This window comes from Chiloscyllium punctatum, chromosome 49 (genome assembly GCF_047496795.1).
Source record: "Chiloscyllium punctatum isolate Juve2018m chromosome 49, sChiPun1.3, whole genome shotgun sequence".
Lineage (NCBI taxonomy): Eukaryota > Metazoa > Chordata > Chondrichthyes > Orectolobiformes > Hemiscylliidae > Chiloscyllium > Chiloscyllium punctatum.
The window spans coordinates 6,693,278-6,718,446 of record NC_092787.1 but is presented as its reverse complement, the minus strand read 5'-3'; the positions used below and the strand labels follow the sequence as shown (position 1 = coordinate 6,718,446).

The 25,169-nt window shown below is 39.9% G+C and overlaps 1 long non-coding RNA gene across 1 annotated transcript in view; it reads left to right on the top strand.

The window, feature by feature from the left end:
• LOC140469635 (uncharacterized) overlaps positions 1-19,003 on the top strand; it is a 37,981-nt gene extending 18,978 nt beyond the window's left edge. The window contains exons 2-4 of the long non-coding RNA XR_011956183.1: positions 385-646; positions 12,092-12,197; positions 18,056-19,003. This is a non-coding gene — a long non-coding RNA (uncharacterized lncRNA). The remainder of the gene's footprint in view (positions 1-384; positions 647-12,091; positions 12,198-18,055) is intronic.
• The last annotated feature ends 6,166 nt before the right edge of the window (positions 19,004-25,169 follow it).

The window sequence follows — 25,169 nt, the reverse complement described above, 5'->3', positions numbered from 1 at the left end:
TCAGGTCTATCTAACTACTCCTAGAAAGCAAAGGTTGAAAGATCCAAAGGGTAATTTGTAAGATATTTCCATTTCCCTTTTAAGCTGCTGCATCATGTTCCTGGGCCCACACATATCCCCTGTATAGTGCAGGCATAAGTTTACTAATCTACTAAATGTAAATCCACCAATGTTATACCCAAACTGGGAATAGTTCATGTCTACATTGGATGCCTAATATAGAATATTCCCTATTCTCTGCTCTAACATCCTAATGATCACAGTCATAAAAAATGTCACCATTTTTTAAAAGAAGGTTTAAATTTAGTCCAATCATTGAAGAACTATCCTCTCTTTGTCTGCTCTTGTCTGCAGCCTATTTGTCTTGTTCTCTTCGTTCTTCAGCTTTCACAGCTTTTTCAGCCTCTCTGAAACCAGCCACTCGGATGCACTGGAGAGTGTAGAGACCAAGTGATCCACACCTTGGTTATGCCATCTATTCTTGGAGGCCTTCACAAAGGACAATGGAATGACCTAGTGGTGTTATTGATAGACAATTAATCCAGAGACTGGATTAGTGGTTCTGGAAGTGCACAGCAGTTCAGGCAGCATCCAAGGAGCAGCGAAATCGACGTTTCGGGCAAAAGTCCTTCATCAGGAACCCCAGGTAATGTTTTGTGGACCTGGATTCAAATTCTGCTACAGTAGACGGTGGAATTTGAATTCAGTAAAAATCTGGAAATAAGAATATAATGATGACAATGAAACCATTATCAATTGTTGGGGGAAAAATCAATCTACATCACTAGAGTCATAGAGATGTACAGCATGGAAACAGACCCTTCAGTCCAACCTGTCCATACCAACCAGATATTCCAAGCTAATCTAGTCCCACCTGCCAGCACCCGGCCCATATCCCTCCAAATCCTTCCTATTCATATACCCATCCAAATGCCTCTTAATGTCCTTTAAGGAAGAAAAGTGACTCCAAACTCACAGCAATGTGGTTGACCTTTAACTGTCCTCTGTGCAACTAGGGATGGATAATGAATGCTGGCCTGGCCATATTCTATAAATGAGTGAAAAAAAAACAGCCAAACTGGAATCATGAATTCACAGCTTGGGTATTAATGTGTAGGATCATCTACTTACTGATGGAAAATGAAAGATCACATGCTGACTGCTTACCGTGCATGTTTAATGTTTCAAAATCTGATTTGTTCTAAAGTCTGTATGTGCACCAACTTGTGCAACACAACATGATACTTGATTTTTTTGAAAAATCCAACACAAGTGGAGTACAGCTGATATTAGGTAACTATGATTGCCAGCAACGTGCAAACTAAACTAACAAAGTCTTCCACAATAAGTTAATAGATTTGATAAATAGTTGGTGTGCAAATGGAACACCCTACAATAGAGTTTTTTTTAATCAGATATCTTGCATTCTCTTTACCAATTGGCTACAGCTTTCCTGTTTGTTGTCAACGCAACCAAAGAATGTGATATCCAGCAATACCTGGTATTGAGGTTTGAGAAATTCTACCTCTTGAAAGTGTCAGTGAAGAATTAAAGGTTTGCCTCTGCAAACTAACAGCTCAGGCTTGATAACGCAGACCAGCAGTGTTTGACCTGCCCATCCTCCCTCAGTAATAAGAAACTTTTATCTTGCCCCCACAAAAATGTGAAGTTATTGAAGTTTGCCATGAATGACAACAATTTTGATTCTTTTTGTGTTAAAAGAGCTTCATCAGCTTCCACAAGCACTTTGTTATCTCTTCACCCACGCAGAGGAAATTACCATATTGGAGAGGATTTGTTGACCTGATCTACATTGCACTAATAATAGCTTTGAGCAGCACTACTCAACACAGGAATACATCATGCTGTAAATTGCCAATTAGTGAAACAATTAACATCAGAATAAGAAAATGCTTAAACTTCAGTATTCTGTACTCTGATGACCAATTTTACATTTGAAAACATTTATATAAAGAGCAATTATAAGGCTGTTCCAAATGTGTAAATGGCTTTTTAAAAAAGATGCCATTAAATAGCAACCAAAACTGCATAGTAAGTTAATAATCCAGCAGGGAAACCAACATCAGCTTCACAAATGGATGATGAGGAATGTTTAAAAACTGGTTAGTGAGCAAACATTTTCCCATTGTCTTATAGCTGTACTGCCCTGTGACTGAGTAAGCTGACAGTAGGAATAACTTCTCAAAACAAATCAGACAACAAAATCACTTGTAAGTTCTGCAGAAAAAAAAGGAACCTTGCAAATCATTTTAAAAAGCAATTAATATAACTTTTGCATTGACTTTTCTTTGGATTGTTGTTCCTACATGCCTCTTCTTTTTCTACTGATGGGACTGACCATTGCTAGAAATGATTCCTCAGGCAAGCCAGCCCTCAAGGGTTCTGTCCTTTGACTGTCCTCATTTTCTTCAAGACCTTTCAATGTTTCCTACCTTCTCTGTTCCTCACTCCCGTCGGTCCTCAAATTTGGCTCACTCACCTTTATCCCACTCCCACATGTGACAGTCTCTGTGGTTTACTGAAAATCAAATCGAACTGATTCAGATGTGACTCATTTCCCTTCACCCTCAAGTGCTTGCAGTCAATGGAATTTTAACACAATTTGCTATCAGAGGTTTTGTGAAGAAAAGAAAACAATGTGCAACAATTGAGCGATGTAGTTTTAGGCAAAAAGAAACAACTGGTTTCAAGCCAATAATCATGGGATGGCACTATGGCTCAGTGGTTAGCACTGCTGCCTCACAGCATCAGAATCCCAGGTTCAATTCCAGCCTCGGGTGACTGTCTGTGTGGAGTTTGCATGTTCTCCCCATATCTGCATGGGCTTTCCCTGGGTTTTCCAGTTTCCTCCCACAGTCCAAAGATGTGCAGGTCAGGTGAATCGGACATGCTAAATTGCCCATAATGTTAGGTGCATTAGTCAGGGGTAAATATAGGGTAGGGAAATGGGTCTGGGTGGGTTACTCTTTGCAGGGTTGGTGTGGACTTGTTGGGCCAAAGGGCCTGTTTTCACACCATAGTGAATCTAATCTAACTCCATGAGATTTAATCAGGGCTAATTCAGGTGAGGAGGTTTACTAGATTGTACCAAAGGTCAGTGATTTTGGTTTTTTTTGGATAGACAAGAGAAGCTATAGCTCTTTTCCTTGGAGCAGACAAAGTTAAGAAAAGTTTTAATAGGGGTGTTAGTGTACATAAGGGGAAACTGTTCCCATTGGCAGAAGGGTAGGTAACCAGGGTTTAAAATGATTGGCAAAAGAACAAGAGGCAACATAAATAAACAGCAGTATATTGTTGTGATCCGGAATACACTATCTGAAAGGCTACTGGCATCCAAGTCATTAGTAACATTCAATAGCAAAATGGAGAAAAGAAACCCATGGTAATGGGGAAGGAATAGGGGATTGGGATTCATTGAAGAGCTCAATCGAAAAACAGGCACAGCCTGGATGGAGCAGAAGGCTTTGTCCCGGGTTCAATAACTTTTGGACAAAGCCAGAGATAACCTGACATGCTTAAGAAAAGGATCAAATTCTTCAATGAAGTGTGAATCCCTTAGAGGGTGTGCTTTCTAATTTATTTGTTTTATATATAAATTCAACTGTGTTACACCCATTTTGGAAGCATATTTTCGCTTTTTCTCCTTCAATCCCCTCCGGGGACATGCCTCTGTCTAATATCCATGTTCTTTGTGTGTGAGCCTAGGCAATGAGTGCCAGCACACAACTCAGTATTGGGTGCTTTAAGAGCTGCCAAAGTGTGGGCTTTGATAACAACTGTGAAGCTAACCCTTGCCAATCCTAGTACCTTGTGGCATCCCAACTAACTCTTGGCTGACCAGGAACTGAAACGAGAACCTTTCCAATGTTTATTGTTTGGCACCAAATCCAGTTCACATTACTTACTAACTAATATGGGTTCTCATATATTACACTGCAGAGCCAATTTGTATGTTTAAATAACCAGTTTTGATCTAAGTTCATAAATGGGGTTCCTCAATTACTCTTGCTGAAGATGTTCTTCATTTTACATTGTGATTTTATTCTAAAGCACCAAATTGTATAATTACCTTAACGCTCTATTACAAGTGACCATGAACTTAATGAAACGAGTTGATATTGTAGAAATTTTTAGCTGCTTCCCGGTGGAGATGCTGACAATAATGTAAATCACAAAGGCTGCTAATAACACTGTAGTGATGAGCCAGCATATCATCCGCTTGAGTGAAGGGTAACAATTGTATGAAGAATCAAGGATCACTTGACCTATTGTGAGCTTCCTCATTGCATTATGAAGCCAACTGGAAAATTCACTGTTGCCAGTTATCTTAATGGAAGCAAACAATTTCTGCTCTAACAACATGCAACACTGATAATTGTTTCAATTGCTACTTAAGAATTTTGGGTTTGGTTTGTTTTGAATGCAACAGTTTGTTCTTGTTCTTTTCTGTTGCCAGGGAAGGGATTGATCCATCAACTGTTACTATTTTGTTCTATTCTGCATATCCTTAAGTCAATTCTTCAGGCAAATCGTTAACCAATCAAAATCTTTAGGTTATATTGTACCATCTATTAAAGAATATTTGAGGGTATTGTACTGGTTCCACGCATTTCTAATTATTTTCTTTCTGTCTATTCTGAAGTTAAATTTGTTTCTACATATTTCATTGCTTCCGCAGTGTGTATATTTCGAGAATAAATTATTCCAGCGCCAGAATTTCTCTCTGCCTCTTTGCTGATTTGATGCTGGGGGAGTCAGTACTGGAGAGTAATCGCAGGAACATATTTTCAAGTATCACTGCACACTTTTCTCCTCAATGTGTATACCAGCATCATTATTTTCTGTCACTACTACCCTGACAATACTTGATTAAGACTGTCTTCATGCAACAGGACTCTAGCATTGCGAAATGAAAGGCACTGGGAAGAAAAGGTTTAAAATAACACTGAGTACAGGAGTTGGGACATCATGTTGCAGCAGAACAGAACATTGGTTAAGCCATTATTGGAATACTGCATGCAATTCTGGTCTCCCTGCGAAAGAATCATAAATTCATAAAATGCCTGCAGTGTGATTGCAGGCCATTTGGCCCATTGAGTCTACACTGACCCTCCAAGGAAGGATGTTGTGAAACTTGAAAGGGTACAGAAAAGATTTACAAAGATGTTGCAAGGATTGCAGGGTTTTAGCTACAGCGAGAGGCTGAATAGGCTGGGTTTTTTTCTCCTTGGAGCATCAGAGGCTGAGGGGTGACCTTACAGAAGTTCATAAAGTCATGAGGCACATGGATAGCCAAAGTCTATTTCCCAGGATAGGGGAGTCCAAAACTAGAGGACATAGTTTTAAGATGAGAGAAGAAAGATTTTAAAGGGACCTAAGGGACAACCTTTTTACGCAGAGGGTGATGCATGTTTGCAATGAGCTGCCAGAGAAGACAGTGGAGGCTGGTTCAATTACAACATTCAAAAGACATCTGGATGGGTGAATGAATGGGAAGGGTTTAGAGGAATAAGGGCCAAATGCAAGCAAATGGAACTAGATTATTTAGGATATCTGGTTGGCATGGATGAGTTGGACTGAAGAGTCTGTTCCCATGCTGTATAACTCTATAACTCTATGACTCTAATAATCATAGATATAGCAATATGAAAACCTATTTGCTTCTGCAGCAAGGCAGTATTTTGTTTCCTCCTTTCAATGGCTTCAGCCTGAAAAATACTGCAAGGGTTCAATATTTTCAGTTATATCTATTTCCCAAGAGAGTTGCCACTCCCTGCGATTTGAAAGTTGCACAGAGTCCTTCTTGTCCCTTTACATTTCCATCAGCAATCCTGACAGATCGGAAATTACCTGCTAAAGTAATTACCTGTCTAACTTAACACCTGTCTAACTATTTCCCACTTAGTTAGAGCTAACTTCAATATAGTCACTTATTTCTCCAACAAGGAGATCCAGAGTGTGCCCCAACTTGTACCTGGACTGACTCTGATGGAATAGATTGCAGAGCCGGTGTTAAATGTGAACGATGAGAGCCACATTAAAGAGATAGACTAGAATGGATCCAGACCCTCTTGAATTAAGAACAGTGAAAGGTTCTCGCATTGAAATGTGTGAAATCCTTAGAGGGCTTGGTGGGTTAGATGCTGAGAGTTTTGAATACTCCTTGATTAGGGTATCTGGAGCCAGAGTAAAAGTCAGCCACTTAGGACTGAGAGGAGACAATACTTCTTCTGTCTCTGAGAATTATGCATCAGATTATAATTATACATTATGGATAGATAATTCTAAAGTTCTGTGAACACACAGTCATTGAATAGATTCAAACCTAAGTTCAATAGATGTTTGGACAGTAAAGTCTAGCAACAGAGAGATAGGGAAGGCAATGGCCTGGTGGTGTTACTGCTAACCAGAGACCCAGGTAATGCTGTGGGGTCTTGGGTTCAAAGCCCTTCATGACAGATGGTGAGATTTGAATTCGATAATAATCTGGAATTAAACATTTAATGATGATCATGTTGATTGTTAATATCCTTGAGGGAAGGAAATCTGCCATTTTTACTGGTCTGGTCTGCACGTGACTGCAGATCCACAGCAATGGAATTGACTTTCAACAGGGGATGGGGCAATAAATGTTGGCCCAGGTAGTAAAGGCCACATCCCATGAATGAATAAGAGAAAAGTAAAATGCAGTTGAGCTGTGAACTTATTAAATAGCTCAAGGAGGCACACGGCCTACTCTAAACCCAATTGCTTATATTTTTGTGATGTCACAGTGCCAGTGTTGGACTGGAGTGAACAAAGTAAAAGTCACACAGCACCAGGTTATTGTCCAACAGGTTTATTTGGAAGTTCAAGCTTTTGGAACGCTGTTCCTTCGTCAGCTCCAAATAAACCTGTTGGATTGTAACCTGGTGTTGTGTGATTTTTATTTCATATTTTTGTGTGAACTCAGAGCCTTCTAAATGTGGTCTTTAGTATTCTGGCAGCACACTGAAAACCTGTGATTTGCTTCTAATTTCCATGTTGGGATGCATTGGAACTATTCTGCCAATGATGTTGCTCTCTATGTCTGCCTGTACTTTGTTTGTCAAAGATGAACATTTAGCCCCAACTTTTAATCTAAATGAACTGATGTAGCCAGGTTAGGGCAACAGATGATAATTTCCTGAGCTTATTTGAAAGGGTTCTTCTATACAGATGGCAAATATAATACCCTTTAAAAGAAATGTCGAGCACTTCCATGAGGCTAGATTTTAATGTCACTTTTTTTCAATCAGCAGTTAATCAACCTGGAGAGAGTTCACAGTGAGGGACTGAGTTTCTATCGTATTTGTTCAAGACCCAAATGGACGGCTGACAGGATTTAATTAATTGCAATATTGCATGCATTCATAGGAGTTTCCTATCAGATACAAATCTCTCAGATCAGGATACATGAGTTTTGTTTTCCAGAGTAATTAATCATTTAAACATGCTATTCCAGCCTGTATCTCCCACTTTCCATTCCAGTGCACTCAAACACCATTTGTATCTCTTCAGAATACAGAACAGCTCAGTAATCTGGTCACAGGGTTATCAGAATTTTAAAAGAAAACCAGAGGGGCAGATTGCAATGTTAGAACAGCATTTGATAGCATGTTGATATATTTCAATTCTGGTTAACTCATTACTTGTTACTCAAATGGGAACTGAGCAACAGGTCAATTGTCCTAACCTTGCATTAACCTAAGACCAGACTATTACTTTAATCATCATACTGTGGTTCTGAGGGACCATTGTTGATAAAACTGATGATAAGCTTTATTCACAGACATGGTGCTCTACTCAGTGAGCTGCTGACCTCAATCTGAAGCAGCAAGAGCAAAGGTGCAAGGTGTTTATTCAGAAAAGACAGTAGAAGGCGTGAAATCTGAAGGCAAATCATTAGATGGCAAGAACAGTATGCAATAATGAAGAATGGGGTCAGGACATTTGTTTGTTCTCTCTGCTGGGAAAGTGGTACGTTGCACATTCAAACAGTAGAGAAAATAGCAACATAATTAAAATCATTTGCCAGTAAATCTTAAGTGCCTTCCATATCAAAGATACTTTTGAGATTTTTTACTAGCTGAGTCAGTGGTCTCCATGACTGCAAAGGTTCCTTACTCTGAGCCACTGACAATCTACCTTGTCCAGAAGTGACCAAAATGCTGGTCTCACATGAGCTTGCCTCATTTCATAATTAGAAAGCTGTGATAGGAATCTTGTACTAGAGCCTGAGCTCATCACCTGAACTCACTGTCCAATGCAGTACTGACAGAGGGCAGCCTTGGTGGAGGTAGCAACTTTCAATTCAGATATCAACCAAAGCCCATTAACTACCTCTTAAAGCAGTTTGAGAGGAGTTCAAGGCACCATTTGAGGTAGAAAAGAGAGTTATCGGTACCTCCAGTACCATCCGAACCCTCCCCAAACCCATGTCCTCACACTCTCCCACCCTTGCTGCTTCAATGTCCTTAATCCCTCAACATCCTCACTCCCCACTCCTGCATTCCCACTCTCTTGGGTCAATATCCCACTTCTTCTCTGTGCATGTGCAGTGCAGCCTTCACGGATGATATCATCAGAATTTCACGGATGACATAATGGGTCTGAATTGAGCGCGGGTGTGTTTCTGGATTAGGGAGCACTTACAGTTGCTGACAGTCATGGGTATCAGCAGGCACTACTGTAATTATATCAGCCTGAATGGCAGGTTGCTTTCCACTTTTTTCACTGTTTGATTGACAACACACATAGGTCATTAATGGGTTAGTTGTCTTTGATGCTGAGTTATGAATCAATGTCTGTTTAGCTTGAAAAGAGATTAAGTACTTGAGTACTTTAAAGTTTTAAGGGGGCATTCATGAAAGGGATTTTTTAAAAAGTGAAACTGGTAATACATATTTAAATATTCATTCTAAATGTTTTTCTCAACATAGCTCCTAGTATGTGCCCATGTGGATACAAGTTAAGTGTTCACAGAATGTGTAAGGGAAGTGCATGGTGGGTAAGGGTATTAGTTGGCATGAGTCAGATTTAAGCTGGCATGAAAACAATAGGTCATGGGGATGAATGGAGAGGCATGAGTTGGCATGGTTTGGGCATAGGCAGTGGCTGGAGAACTTAGGGGATGTATGTGGTGAGGGCTTTTTTTAAGCTATGAACAGGCTGCCTTGGCATATGGTCACCCCTGTGATCACCTCTAATCTTTGTTTAGGAGGAGCAGGCTTGATAACCTCCTGTAAATGACCCCCACATCTTCAGGAGCAAAACCTGTATCAGACAGTGCACTTTCTCCCAAGGCAGGTGCATTGATCCAGCAAAGAACCCAAATCAAGCTACCTGCCTGAGCAGCAAAGACCCAGTCCATTGTACAACACTGTACAAAAGCATGGCCTTCTTAGTTATAATGTCATAGAGTCATAAAGACGTACAGTACAGAAAAAGACCCTTCAGTCCAACTCATCCACGCTGACCAGATACCCAAAATTAATCTAGTCCTTTTTGCCAGCATTTGGCCTATATCCCTCTAAATCCTTTCTATTCATACACCCATCCAGATGCCTTTTAAATGTTGTAATTGTACCAGCTGCCACCATTTCCTCTGGCAGCTCATTCCATACATGCACCACCCTCTGTGTGAAAATCTTACCCCTTAGGTCCCTTTTAAATCTTTCCCATCTCACTTTAAACCTATGCCCTCTCGTTCTGGACTCCCCCACTCCAGTGAAAATACCTTGTCTATTTACCCTATTCATGCCCCTTATGATTTTGTAAACGTCTATGAGGTCACCCCTCAGCCTCCAATGCTCCAGGGAAAACAGCCCCAGCCTATTCAACCTCTCCCTGTAGATCAAGCCCTCCAAGCCTGGCAATATCCTTGTAAATCTTTTCTGAATCCTTTCAAGTTTCACAACATCCTTCCTATAGTAGAGAGATTAGTGATTTCAATTATTATGTCAATCTTCAAAAAAGGGATGAATAGGATAGGTTTCTTTCAGCAGGTTCCTTCTTCAAATGATTGGCCTTAACTAAATGTTTCTTCTATCTTATTCATTGCTCTCTTTCTTAGTCATGAGATCAACTTGATGTTGTCTTATTGTCACTTATTCTCAAACCAGAAGAATGAACATATTGTCATTCATCTGCTAAATCTATATCCATCATAATTTTCATAATTTCTACTAAATTTTGTCTCACTTTGCTCTGCTCTGGACTGTCCAGAGAAAGCTTAATAATATTTAGTCGCTCACTTTTACTTTCTATGTTCGTCTTGCAGCCTGCTTTTTGTAAACTTTAAAATATACCTCAAGTACCAATTCGAGATGTTTTGTGAAAATATCAACATGATTAAAAACTTCACTAAATATTCAGAAACCAACAATGTGACTATGAAGTGACAGTAATTCAGCCTCCCATCATAAAGCATTCAAGGAGGTGCTAAGGAAAACTCAATTCTTTGCTTACTTTCAGGTTTATTTCAGATCTCATCTGCAGTCCTCACTTTCTCCTCCTTATTTCAGATCTGCCAAAGTACAGCAAATGTGAGACAATTAGACACGCAGATCATGAGGATGAATGAGTAGAGGATGTCTCTGTTACAGATGCAGAACTCTCAAGGCAAACCTATTTCTCCCAGCCCTCGGAACATTTCCTCTTTTATTAGCAATTGCTGTCAGCATTTCACCATTAATCGCTACTGAATATATATTTCTATCACACAGAACATTTCTTCTGTAATTTTAAACTCTGTAAATGATAACGTAATGGTGTGCACAGCCATCTAAAGTATTCAAGCTCATCCCAAGAAACATCAAAAACCTGCTTTCTACAATCTGGGATGAAATCCAATTCTGCTTAAATGTCTTTGATTCACTATTATATAGGATAATCTTGAGATTTGAGGATTTTTCTAAAACTTGCTCCTCATTTGAGTCTATGACTTTTTCTGAGTTTGTTACAGTCGGGAGAATAGGGTAGTTTGGAGAGTGTGGACTTCATTGTTGATAGATCAGACTTGAATGACGTTCAGTTTCTATTATTGTGACTGTAGGATGGAGCATCTATAAAGACCACTCAGACTGTGTCAGAGTGACACTTGAAGCCATGGCACTTTGAAGATGAGGAACTCTGACGTTGTTGAGCTGTCACACACTGAGCAAGTGAATTGTCAACAGTTGTATCTTCAAATTAATGTCAGTTTAATTTATGCTTGTTAACGAAATCTTTACCTTAAGGACCTCTGCTTTCTGGCATGGTAGGAGTACGTATTGGATATCTGCATTGTCATTACCATATTTGCGAAGCAGTGTGATGCCAACAGCATGGGTTCAATTCCCATCACCAGCTGAGATTACTGTGAAATACTCTCCTTCTCAACCTCTCCCCTTGCCTGAGGTATGGTGACCCTCAGTTTAAATCACCAGCAGTTGTATCTCTCTAATGAGAGAGCAACCCTACAATCTGGTAAAACTATGGTGACACAACAAGCTGTTGAATCTGGTCCTGAAATAGAGGTGCAATAAATATATGCAAACCCTGGAGTACTGAAATTCAGGAAATGTTGCACCAGTACATGAAGTAGTGTGCAGACTTTGGTTTCATGCACATGTTTCAAATCTCAGAGCCTCATCTAGGGAATCTTGGTGAACATACATATGTAACAATCTATGCCAACAACACATTGGATGCCATCCTGACATGGTCCAATTTGACATTCATTAATATTGGCATCACAGTCATTCATTCCCAGAAAACTGACAGGTGCTCTCCTTGCTGTCATTGTTATTCATCTCGCATTGTCTGCTAGAGAATCCAGCTGGATGAATACAGCTAATGCCATTAACAAGATAATGGCATGTTCCATTATGGAGACATAGAGAACTCAAACACTCATCAATCTCCACACAGTAAGGTCCTAACAATAAAACAACACAGAGTAGTAAATGAACAAACTCCGTATTGCATTCCTCCAAGATATTAATATAAATGACATTAAACGCAAGTAAGACAAATTGTTCTCAATTTTTATTATTGTTTCCCCCCAAAGGACCAGATAAGTCTTGAACTGCGAGAATGGCATATTCAGAACTGAAGCATCTTCCATCATTCAGTAACCACAGGAGATTTGGAGGCAGGTCAATTCGTAGGAGCAGGTACAAAGTTATGTAAATTATGTAAATCTAATTTATAATGGTGGATATAAAGTTTGATGAAAGCACCCTATTTGTTTTATAAATAATGAGCTGTGACTATTTATTCCATATTGCATTTTAATAACAAAATAATCAATGACAACAATAATATGAAAAGCCTTTGTATTAATTAGATTGGGCCAATACAAATAACTTGAAATTAACTTTTTCATTTATTCTTCATGTCTGGTTTCCTAAACCTTTGAACTAGTTTGAAGAGGTAGAGTTTAGTCTCTGCATTTATTCCACTGTCCAGTGTAACGCTTTGTATTGGTAAATTTTAGAAAGAAGGCATCTGAAACTCTCTAGGAGGTTTTTATATACAAATTTAATTGGTTTTAAAATAACAAATCTAAAATTGACAAGCAGCTAACTTCAAATGTTCCATCTGAAGCAAACAGACTCCTGCCAGTCCAAGAGTTCAATAGGTAAATGCAGCATATAATTTAACAATAGATAAATTTAAATATAATGTGCAATTAATGTTCCTTAAATCAATATAGTCTCCTATGCATTTTATTAGAAATTAACTCAACATCAATTTGGCTATGTTGTTACTAATTTATTATTTGAGCCCCTCAGTTTTAATCATAATTAAACTTCTTGATTTCACATGCGAACTCTAAATAGGATTGAGGAATAGCTATTTGGCACTTTGAGCTTGCTCTGCATTCAATAAGATCAATGGTGATCTGGCTGTGGTCTCAACTCCACGTTCCTGCTGTCTGCTGTGCCTATCAGAAATCTAACTCTAATTTGAATAAATTCAAGCCTGCACTTCCTCTGGGGACTAGTATAATCTCAGTTGATGGCAAAACTGGATCAATCAGATTCCAGAATGAAACTTGCCTTAATATTTTAAATGGTTTTGCTGTTGGTTACCTTAGGGTTAGTCACTGGAACTTATTCACACAAGGTTGCAATGTTCTCTAAGAACAGAACATAAATTTATTACACTAAATAAAATAAAACAAAGCTTTATTAATTTATAAAACAATTGGAAACACAAACAGCAAAACAAAGTTTCAAACTGTTTCCCAAAGTATCCTTTTAAAGACACTCAACTCCTATTTCAATTCTTTAAGTTCTTACTTAACTGACCCCTCCCAGCTTCTTTTCCTTGGACTACAAGGAATTTGATGATTCTATTCCAGACCAAAAGCATGTCTCACAAACTTAATTGAGTTGTTTGAAGAAGTAACAAAGAGGATTGATGAGGGCAGAGCAGTAGATGCGATCTATATGGATTTCAGTAAGGTGTTCGACAAGGTTCCCCATGGCAGACTGATTAGCAAGGTTAGATCTCATGGAATACAGGGAGAACTAGCCATTTGGATATAGAACTGGCTCAAAGGTAGAAGACAGAGGGTGGTGGTGGAGGGTTGATTTTCAGAAGGAAGGCCTGTGACCAGTGGAGTGCCACAAGGATTGGTGCTGGGTCCACTAATTTTCATAATTTATATAAATGATTTGGAGCATAAGAGGTACAGTTAGTAAGTTTGCAGATGACACCAAAATTGGAGGTGTAGTGGACAGCGAAGAAAGTTACCTCTGATTACAATGGGATCTTGATCAGATGGGCCAATGGGCTAAGGTATAGCAGATGGAGTTTAATTTAGATAAATGCGAGGTGCTGCATTTTGGGAAAGCAAATCTTAGCAGGACTTATACACTTAATGGTAAGGTCCTTGGGAGTGTTGCTGAACAAAGAGACCTTGGAGTGCAGGTTCATAGCTCTTTGAAAGTGGAGTTGTAGGGAGATAGGATAGCGAAGAAGGCGTTTGGTATGCTTTCCTTTATTGGTCAGAGTATTGAGTGCAGGAGTTGGGAGGTCATGTTGCAGCTGTACAGGACGTTTGGTTAGACCACATTGGAATATTGTGTGTAATTCTGGTCTCCTTCCTATCAGAAGAATGTTCTGAAACTTGAAAGGATTCAGAAAAGATTTAAGAGGATGTTGCCAGGGTTGGAGGATTTGAGTTATAGGGAGAGGTTGAATAGGCTAGGGCTGGTTTCCTTGGAGCATCAGAGGCTGAGGGGTGACTTTATAGAGGTTTATAAAATCATGAGGGGCATGGATAGGATAAATAGGCAAAGTCTTTTCCCTGGGGTCAGAGAGTCCAGAACTAGAGAGCGTAGGTTTAGAGTGAGAGGGGAAAGATATAAAAGAGACCTAAGGGGCAACTGTTTCTCGCAGAGGGTGGTACGTGTATGGAATGAGCTGCCAGAGGAACGGTGGAGGTTAGTACAATTGCAACATTTAAAAGGCATCTGGATGGGTATATGAATAGGAAGGGTTTGGAGGGATATGGGCCGGGTGCTGGCAGGTGGGACAGATTGGGTTGGGATATCTGGTCAACATGGATGAGTTGGACCGAAGGGTCTGTTTCTGTGCTGTACATCTCTATGATTCTATGACCTACTGCCATGAACCTTTCACAATTCTGATTCAGTTCTAACACCTCGAAGATTTCAATCCGAACTCTTAACAGCTCCACAAACTAAAACACCTCAAGTAGTGTGTCTGCTGAACTGAAGGCCTGATTTTCCTACAAGGGGAAACTGTCCTTTCTTCTGAACTGAACTCAAAGCTAAAACTAATGGTTTTCCGGTCTGGTATAAACTCAGCAATATAAGATTCCCTCCATTGACACCTCAGGAATGCTGGAATCACATGCTTTCTTGGAGTTCGTACACTTTGGTCACTGTTCTAAATTATTTCCTTACCTTTTTTTAAAAGAATTATCTTCACAGAACTGATTCACAATTCACTGCCTCTATTTCAAAATCCAAATCCCAAAACATAATCTATATTGTAAATGTTTTATCACAACATAGCATGGCTCCCAAAATAAAATCTCTGCTCATGTCTATTTTGAAAGAAAGACTTCTCATTCTTATATTTAACTAACTTCCTATACATTTAGAAGAGGTAACAGAGACAGTTAGTACATTATAGTTCTATATTTGAGTTATATTTCCCTGTGTCTGAAAGTCATTCTAGCAAACCACCCTTTCACTGGTTACAGGATACAAGACAAAAGAAGTTTTCTGCCAGTTTCCTGTCTCCAGCTTTCTGTCTGTCTGTGTTTCTTGCTGTCTGTGTTCCTCACGATCTCTCTCTCTCTCTCTCTCTGTCTCTTTCCACGTTGTGGCTCTCTTTTTCTCTCTCTGTTTTTCTCAATCTTTCCATCTCCCTGATTGCCATTGTCTCTCTGTGATTCTGTCTGCCTGTCTATTTCGCTGACTGTCTCTGTTTCTTTCCCCCCGTGATTGTCTCTGTCTGATTCTCACTCTCTCATTATCTCTATGTGTGTCTTTCTCTCTAGATCAGTGGTCTCTCTCTCTCTTTATACTTGTCTCTGTGCATCATTGTCTCTCTTTCTCTTTCTCATCAATGAAGCTGCTGTGGTCAGTAGTGCCCTATAGTCTTTAAAGTATATACTTCTGTCCCTCTCTCCACTCTCCTTGTCATCCTCGCTGATGAAATGAACAGAATAAAATTCAGTAAAGACTGAGAGGAAAGAGGAAGGAAAAAAAACAATTCAATTGCTTTGCAGTAATTAATCATATCTAAATGGATCAAAACCTGGCACCCAGGAAAACTGATAAAAGGCCCTGGGTGAGTTTAACAGAATGCTGCCGCAGATTCGAAGATGTGCACGTTAATCTGGATTGGTCATGTTAAATTTCCCGTATTGTCCAGGGATATGCAAGCTAAATGGATTAGCCATGGGAAATGTAGGATTACCGGGATAGGATGGGGGAGGTAGTGGGTCTGGGGGAGGAATTGCTCTTCAGAAGGTCAGTATGGAATTGATGGGTCAAATGGCCTGCTTCCACACTGTAGGGATTTTATGATTCAAAACCAGAAATCAAAGAGTAAAAAATGTTAATAGAAGAGATGACCTTTTTTTAATTATTTATTCACAGGATATAGGCGTCACTGGCTAGGTCAACATTTATTGCCCACCTCTAAATGCCTAGAGGGCAGTTAAGAATCAATCGTATTAGATTAGATTATTTACAGTGTGGAAACAGGCCCTTCAGCCCAACAAGTCCACACCGACCTGTCGAAGCACAACCCACCCAGACCCATTCCCCTACACCTAACACTACGGGCAATTTAGCATGGCTAATTCACCTAACCTGCACATATTTGGATTGTGGGAGGAAACTGGAGCACCCAGAGGAAACCCACACAGACACAGGGAGAATGTGCAAACTCCACACAGGGAGTTGCCTGAGGTGGGAATTGAACCCGGGTCTCTCGCTGTGAGACAGCAGTGCTAACCACTGTGCCGCCGTGCCGCCGTGCCGCCATATTGCTGTGAATCTGGAGCCATCCCCAGACTCCCTTCCCAGCCCATCCCCTGCTCCTTGCCGCCAACTAGATTCATTCCTCACATTGCCAACCAGGTCGTACCCTCTACCTGTCTTCACCTATGCCCATTTCATCACCCAGCCCCCACCCCTAAAGCTGTCGTTATCTGCAGCTCCCCCTACACCCACCCGAGTCCTGAAGAAGGTTATGCCCGAAACATTGACTTCTCCACCTCCAGATGCTGCCTGGCTTGCTGTGTTCTTTTAGCCTTCTGCCTGTCAATGCAGTATAAAGACACATTTGTGTACACTAAAACAACATATTATTCTTATTCAACAGCTCAACCAGGTTTAAATTTTTCCTAACAGATATGTGCACTGTCACTCCCCTTCATTTGAGGCACTCGTGTGTATATAGCAGCTTTAAATTGGCAAAGAATTTGAAGGTATTTTGCAGAGATTCTAAGGAAAAGGGAGAGTTTAACTGGGACATTGATTAGACAGTGAACATTAGGAATTGTGTCTTTAGACACCAGAGTTGGACCTGAAGGGAGAATAGATAAATTATTCAAGGTCAAACCCCAGAAGAGATTGGACGTAGTGGTGGGAAATATTGTCAAGAAGATTTTTTTTGCCAAACAGCATAAGTGTCTGTCCATCACTTTCCCTGTTCATTTCTTAGACACAGTATCCTTTCCCGTCTTTACACAAATAATGCTCTATCCAACACTAGTCCCAATCCTTGTTCCTACTTGTAGTTTTGTTCCAGGAAACAGGGAAGATGGTAGATGGTGGGACTTGAATTTAATTTATAAAAAACTACAAGTAAGAGTCTACTGATGAATATTATCGATTTTCGGGAAAAAAACCCATCTGGTTCACTAATGCCTTTTAGGAAAGGAAATTGTCATCCTTCTCAGGTCTGGCCTACATGTGACTCTAGACCCACAGCGACATGGTTGATTCTTAATTGCCCTCTGTGAATGAATTAAAATGGACTGTTAGCAGCTTCCTCAGGAAGGGAATCTCAATCTGACAAAGACTGAGACTAGCTCTGGAGTTGCAGCAAATGTCAGAGTCCACTGCAGCTGTGAAACTAAATAATTACATTGGAGCTTGATTGGCAGTGAGAATTGAAACAACATTGATCTCAGTCCCCGACCTCAGGGCAGTATCTCATTGCAAACCAGATTGCATCAGCAATAAGGAGATTAAAGGACACAATCATAATCCCGTATGTCCAAGAGAGCCATAGTGAAGTTGAAAATTGCGCATTGACACTGCATTGTTGGTTCAGTAACTTCACCACTGGAGAAAGGTACCCCCAGCATGTCAGGTTGTTATAAAAAGTGGATAGTGCATTGTATATTTGCCTGAAGTCTTGTTTTTAGCTAGATGTTGATTGTAACAAATATATGTATCTGAGGGAAAGGAGGAAAACTATCAGAAAATTCACTTCTGAGTTGGATTTTAATATATCCCTATTTACTGCACAGGAGGTGGAATTGACATACATAAAGGCAAAGTACTGAGGATGCTGGAAATCTGAAATAAAGACTGAAAATGCTGGAGAAACTCAGGAGGTCAGGCAGCAACTGTGGACAGAGAAACGGTTAACTTTTCAAATCCAAAATCTCTTCTTTGGAAGTGATGCAAATTGGCCAGTTTCTTAAATGGGGAAGACAGCTAAAATCGGAAGGAATAAAAGTGTTTTTGAAATTGCTATGATCATACATGTAATCACCATTCCTGATGCATGTTTTCAGAAATAAGATCAGCAGTGGGCAGGTATAGGTTATCTGAGTCAAGGTACAGAAATATGAGAAGTTTAAAAAGGCAAAGGATGTGATTGGCTGAGGGTTGGGAGGTTTGAGAAGACGGACAAAGTTGGAACTGAAACTAAGAGGGATCTCCCTGAAATCAGAGGATTCTTCTGATTCTTCAGGAATGGTGTTCCTGAAACACATGTTGAGTTTTGTGTAAATGGTGTACGGTATCAAAGACTGAGTGAGAAAGGAGAAACTAAAAGTGCAGAACGTGCAGGAGCACATTTGCAGACAGAGGAGATATTTAGAAAAACCACAAATCCATTTACGTTTTCTTGAATGTTGAAGTGGTTGATCCGTAAATGGATAATTCAATAGATTATTTAAATTGGGGGAGGCTGTCTTGCATGTAGAGAATGTTTGGAGCCCTGGGCAATGGGCTGTGTAGAGACGTATGATCATTGTTTCATCTTCTGCATTTGAGAACCTATGAACAATGATGGTTGAGGTAAAGATCCCCTGGTTCACCTGGCCTGCCCTACACAATTGTGATACATTATGTGCACTCACCCAAAACATGTGACTGCCCAGATGCCAGGAGATGGCAGCTGTCGGTGTGAGCTGGTGAACAACTGAAATGGGGAGGAAATACAGGAAATGATCCCTCTGGAAAGTGAACAGTGGAATGAAGGGGAAAATTCTTCAATGGTAGGATCGTGTTATTAGTTATCAGAAGTCTCAATTGATATAGTAATTAGTGAGATTGATATATTGGATGTTTTAAGATAAGTGAACATCGTTTACATCTACCTGAAATAAATTTATTTCAAGTTGATTCTAAATGTGAGGGGTGAACTTATACAGGTTTACAAAATTATGAGGGACATGGATAGGATAAATGGGCAAAGTCTTTTCCCTGGGGTTGTAGAGTCCAAAACTAGAGGGCATAGGTTTAGGGTGAGAGGGGAAAGATATAAAAGAGACCTAAGGGGCAACTTTTTCACCCAGAGGGTGGTACGTGTATAGAATGAGCTGCCAGAGGATGTGGTGGAGGCTGGTACAATTGCAACATTTAAGAGGCATTTGGATGGGTATATGAATAGGAAGGGTTTAGAGGGATATGGGCCGGGTGCTGGCAGGTGGGACTAGATTGGGTTGGGATATCTGGTCAGCATGGACAGATTGGAACGAAGGGTCTGTTTCCATGCTGTACATTTCTATGACTCTATGACTCTATGTCAGTCTTCAATTTTGCATAATATAAAGATTATCAATAAGATAGATGCAACTGTGAAATCAGCACATTCTTCAGTTACACAAACTTTTATCAAGGTTCCATCTATTTCCTTAATAACTTATTGTACATTATATGACAGTGCACTGCTAATGTAACAACAATTTGTAATAATCTAATATCTTTAACTAGGGAAAACAACCCAAAGCAAGAAAGAATAGTAATTAATGTTGAGCAAAATAAGCTATTAAAGGAACTTGCTTGGCCAAAGAAATGGTTTTGAAGAGTGTGTGAAAGGAACAAACAACGAACGAAATGGCAAAGGATTCAAGATAGGGAATTCCAGATAATTGCAAGGCATAATGCTGCCTCCAATGGTGTGGAAATGAGAGAGGGATGTATAAAATAAATCACTTGTAAAACATTTTTACTTCTTTCCATGTACATTGTTTTTTTCATGTCTGGTGCTCAAATGCATAAAAATATTCCAAATTGTAAAGAAACAAGGGTAAATTCAGCATCACCAGCAAGGACATGCAAAGGAATGAGTCGGACCTAGAGACATGACATATGCACTGATTCTCTAGAGGTGAATCTAACTCATGCAGCAGTAAAATATTGAGTAAGACACTTGTTTTTACACCTCACCCATTTAAAAAAATTATTTGAATTGGAGGGGATATGTGAACAGAACATGCCTGCTTCCACAAGCGAAGTTATTCTCCCATTGACTTGCAATTCATTGAGCATGTGCCTGCATACTGAGTGCGAGATTAATGAATTTACTTTCTAGCATCTTAAAGAGTCTCAGTCATTAATCATTTTTGGTCTTTGAAGAAAGATCGATGTTCAAGAACAAAAAGAAATGAAAATAGTATAAAAGCCAATATATATGGTCTGTTTGAAAGTATGGACAAGTGGACCAATCCTGTTATAATTTGTTTTGTATGAAGTTATTTTTTATGATGACATGTTGTGCATATTAGGACAGGGAGTTCCAGTTCTTAGACAAAATGTTCTGGAGAGGTATTTGGTAAAGAGGAGTTCCTTCTGTTGAAAGATAGATTTTAGAGCAATGTTGTTCTTTATTCCTTTCAGTCACCCTTTTTCCAACAACTCAAAGCAAAGGCAGACAACTAGCTCCTACTCCATGTTGACACTTGTATGGAAGTAGGGAATTTGGTGGGGAATTTGAATATATAAATATGTACAGTTTGTGGTGACATACCAACACCTTAAAAATATCATCATTAAATACTAGTTGACTCATTCTCACAGCCCCCTTTTATGTTCTGATCTGTTGGTAATTCACTTTTCACAATTGATTTTATTAGGAATAATGTTAATTTTACAAATGGCCTTTAAACCAGTCTTATAAGGGTGGGAATTATACTTTTTTCATATAGCGAGCCATTATCTGTCATTCAGACAAGAGAAATTGGGAGTACTTATCAAATTTGTTCCCACAGCTAAAATTTTGTTAATCTAACCGCAATTGGCATTAGGAAGTGAAACCATCAGGGCAAAGTGTGAAATGACAGCAGGGAGTAAATGAGGTTTTAATCTAAAAATTAATGACGTGTTTTATTGCCCTTTTAAATTGCTAGGCTCTTTTTGGAGGATACGAATTAAGTGCATGACTACACTTCATCATTGAAAACAGAACGGGGTTTCACCATCACAGCTTCAGGACTGCAGTAAACAATGATCAATCCTTACTCATAAATCACCCAGCATTATACATTACCCTTACTTGTCAGGAATCTTCACTGTCAGACACTTTCTATTAATAAACAAGCAAATAAGCACTGACTGACTATAACACAAATACTCTTAATTGACACCAGAGAAATATTACAACTAAATAGCTTGTCAGCTTAAAAGATATTTTAAACTTGAACAATACATACATCACATGTCACTATTTGTACTTCAGTTTGTCATTGATGCTTGGCTTAAAACAATAAACAAAATACTCTCACTGTGGTTTAGGATGGGAAATCTGTGAGGCATCTGTTAGAGTTACAGGTTTATGGACTAAAGCACCAAATAGAACAATGAAAGCAAAGTTTCTATCCTTCCGAGAAAAAACTTTGCATTTGGTCTTGAAATCAGGAGTGTAATAACTCCCAGCACCTCCTACCCAATATCTTTACACCAGCAAATAACTCAAGCTGCTTTTTCACTGCAGACTCAGCTATTCTGAAATGGGAAGTGCACATTTTGGCTGGAGGCCCTACAAAAGGTTAAAGGTAGATTTTAATTAAAAAACAAAAGATTCTCAGGATTAATAACAACATTCAAAGTCTCTGTCCTGTAACAAACAGTGTAGCATCTCCTATTACAGTGTAAAAGCAGGTCAGAGCTAATGGTACAGCCTGTGCACCTCACTGCCAAGTGCAGCAAAGAAAACTATTCTCTTCAGTTTCCTTTATCTCTTGTATAAGTTGCCTTTCGGGTCAGCAGCCCCAGAAACTACACAGGCATAGATTCCTCTCCCTTTGGAAATTCTTCATATGCCTGAAAGCAGATCCAAGCTCCCAGACAGGAGAGAATATTAAACCTCCAAACTTGTGATTCCATGTTTATAAACCACCAAAACTGCATAGCGCCAATTTGTGTCCTCAGTTGGATGATGAACGTATCTAATTGGTTTTAGCTAACCCCATGACTATCAAAAGTCAATCTTAGTGCTCTCACCCTGGTCCCTGCAGAGAGCCTGTTTCTGCTTCAGAGCTCACTACCTGTTGCAGCTTAACTACCTGAACTCCAATTCTGTGCCAAGTTCAGATTGCCTGTTCGGATACTCTGGGCCAGGTCCTACACCCCCACACCTCCCCCCCACCCCCCTTCCAGATTTGTTTCTTTCTCATCCATGTAAATGACCTAGAATAGTGTCTGCCTTTGACAATAACACCCTGGAAATCGGAACATGTGGTAGATAGAGAGAAGATGTGAAAACAACCGTAATTGCCTCTGTCAATAATGCAAAATCACAAAAATCAACTGCACAAAATCACATCGTAATGATAGGGTCCAAACACAGCAATGCATTCAGCTCTCATGGATACTGGTTTACAGAGTTATTTGGTCTCCCATTTTCTGATGGGTTGATTTAAAGTTGGGCCCGTTTTATGTGACAATCCTTTTACAGACAGGGACCAAGCCCCTCAATCCCTAAGAACTGGTTGGAATTTGACAGGCTCTGATAGGCTATTGCATGTGCATGCACTACATTAGCAAAAGGAAATAAATAAAAATAACGCGATAAAAAGAATAACAAGAGGGGGTGGGTAGAATGAGATTGCTCTGTGAAAGAGCTAGAACAGATTTGATTGGCAGAGTAGCTGCTTCCTGTGCTTTACTATCCTGTGAGCTGGACTTATTGGGCTGCTGGATCCTTGTGCAGCTCCCCTCCTGCCCTGCGGCTAGAATGGCAGTTGGGAGAGCCCACTCAGGTGAGAATCAGCTACCCAGCAGCCTATTATCATAGAATCCCTGCAGTGTGGAAAGAGGCCATTTGGCCCATCGAATCTGCGCCCACCCTCCGAACAGCATCTCACCCAGACCCCTACCCTATTTAACCCCACATTTCCCATGCTAATCCACATAACCTGCACATCCCTGGCTACTATGAGGCAATTCAGCATGAGCAATCCACCTAACCTGCACATCTTTGGACTGTAGGAGGAAACCCACGCAGACACGGGGAGAAGGTGCAAACTCCACACAGACAGTTGTCTGAGACTGCAGTCAAACACAGGTCCCTGGTGCTGTGAGGCAGCAATGCTAACCACTGAGCCACTCCAGTTAAGAGCTGATTACCTGTAGAGAGACCAGAGGTGAGACTTGCACCTACCAAGAAGACAAAGTTCTCTCCACTACCAGGAGCAAATGTGAAGAGGAGTCAATTGTAGAACCGCATAGTCACTACAGTAGTAATCCAGATTTCCAGGTAATGTACTGCAGACCTAGGTTTAAATTCCACCACACCAGATAGTGGGTATTTGAATCAAATAAAAACCTGGAATTTGAAGTCCAATGATGCTGCTTGCTGTAAAATCCCATGTGATTCACTAATGCCCTTTAGGGAAGAGAAAACTATTGTCCAAATGTGACTCCAGACCTACAGCAATATGATAAATTCCTAACTGCACTCTGAAATGGCAATTCGGTTGTATCAACCACGAGAAAATCTTCAATGCCGTCACCTCGAGGCTATGAGCACTGACAACATTCTATTAATAGTAACATTCACTTACTCTCCAGAACCTGTCATGCCTTGAACCAAGCGGCTCTACTACAGCTATAACATTTGTATCTATCCAACAATGTGGAAAATGGGCCAACTATGTCCGGTATATAAATCCAACTTCGCCAAATCCTGCTCCAGCAGCCTACTTTCAATTATCACTTAAGAGATGGAAGGCATTACCAGCAATGCTATCAAGCTACACTTCCTTAGTAATAACCTGCTCACTGACACTCAGTTTGGGTTCTGCCAGGGCCATTGAGCTTCTGACCTCATTGCAGCCTTAGCCTCCAGAATCAGTCATGGTGGTAGAGTCTAGGTTTTCTTTGACTGAATCCAAAGATTTTCAGAACAGTTAATCTAAAATAAGTCAAATGGTCTCCCCCATTCTTTCCCCTGTGCTCTAATGACTCCCGACAACGAATTCAAAATAGTGTAGGCAACCACCTAAAGACAATTTACTGCCCTTCTATCTCAGGCAATTAAGTATTTTGAGATCCAAGAATGAGGAGAGAAAGGTAAAGGACAACAAGGGAGATTGTTTTCTGAAGTACTATTTTCGCGTTTGAGAGCAATACATTCCAAATGTTTGGTAAACTATTCATTAACTTCTTTAATTGCTTTTCCACTTTGTATAACCAGACAAAATTACTGTGTACACACAACATAATTGTTGACTTAGCAAATCAGTATGATAGACTGAAACATGTTGGTAAAATATTTGACATGGTTGCAAGATTCAAATACTTAGATACAAGGAAACAATGGACTTATACAATCCACAATCTTATTAATAGTTCCACTAATAAATAAATGTTACCACCTAGTGCTGGGCAGAGATAAACTGATGTTGGGCTTTTCACTAAAATCATTCATTTGAATACAATAGCCAAGGAATGTTCAATCTGTTCCTCTTCTCTACTCTTCTAATTTGCAAATCACAGTTGGGATGTGTAAGAAAGGGATATTCTGTGAGGGATATTCTGATATTAATGATTATAGGGAGGAGTATGTGTAAAAAAAATATTAAAAATAAAAACAAGAAGTGCTGGTAAATTTAAGCGAAACGCTGGTTGCCCACAGAAGGAGTACGATGTGCAGGATTAAATCTCCCATTATGAGAAATATGTTCGACTCATGAAAAGGAAGCAACAAATAATTACTCAAATGATGAAAATAGGCTGGAACCAACTCTGCCACAGGTAAGATGGGAAAATGGACTCCTTTGATTCTACTGGATTAGTGGTGCTGGAAAAGCACAGCAGTTCAGGCAGCATCCAACGAGCAGCGAAATCGACGTTTCGGGCAAAAGCCCTTCATCGGGAAAGCCCTTCATCCTCGTTGGATGCTGCCTGAAC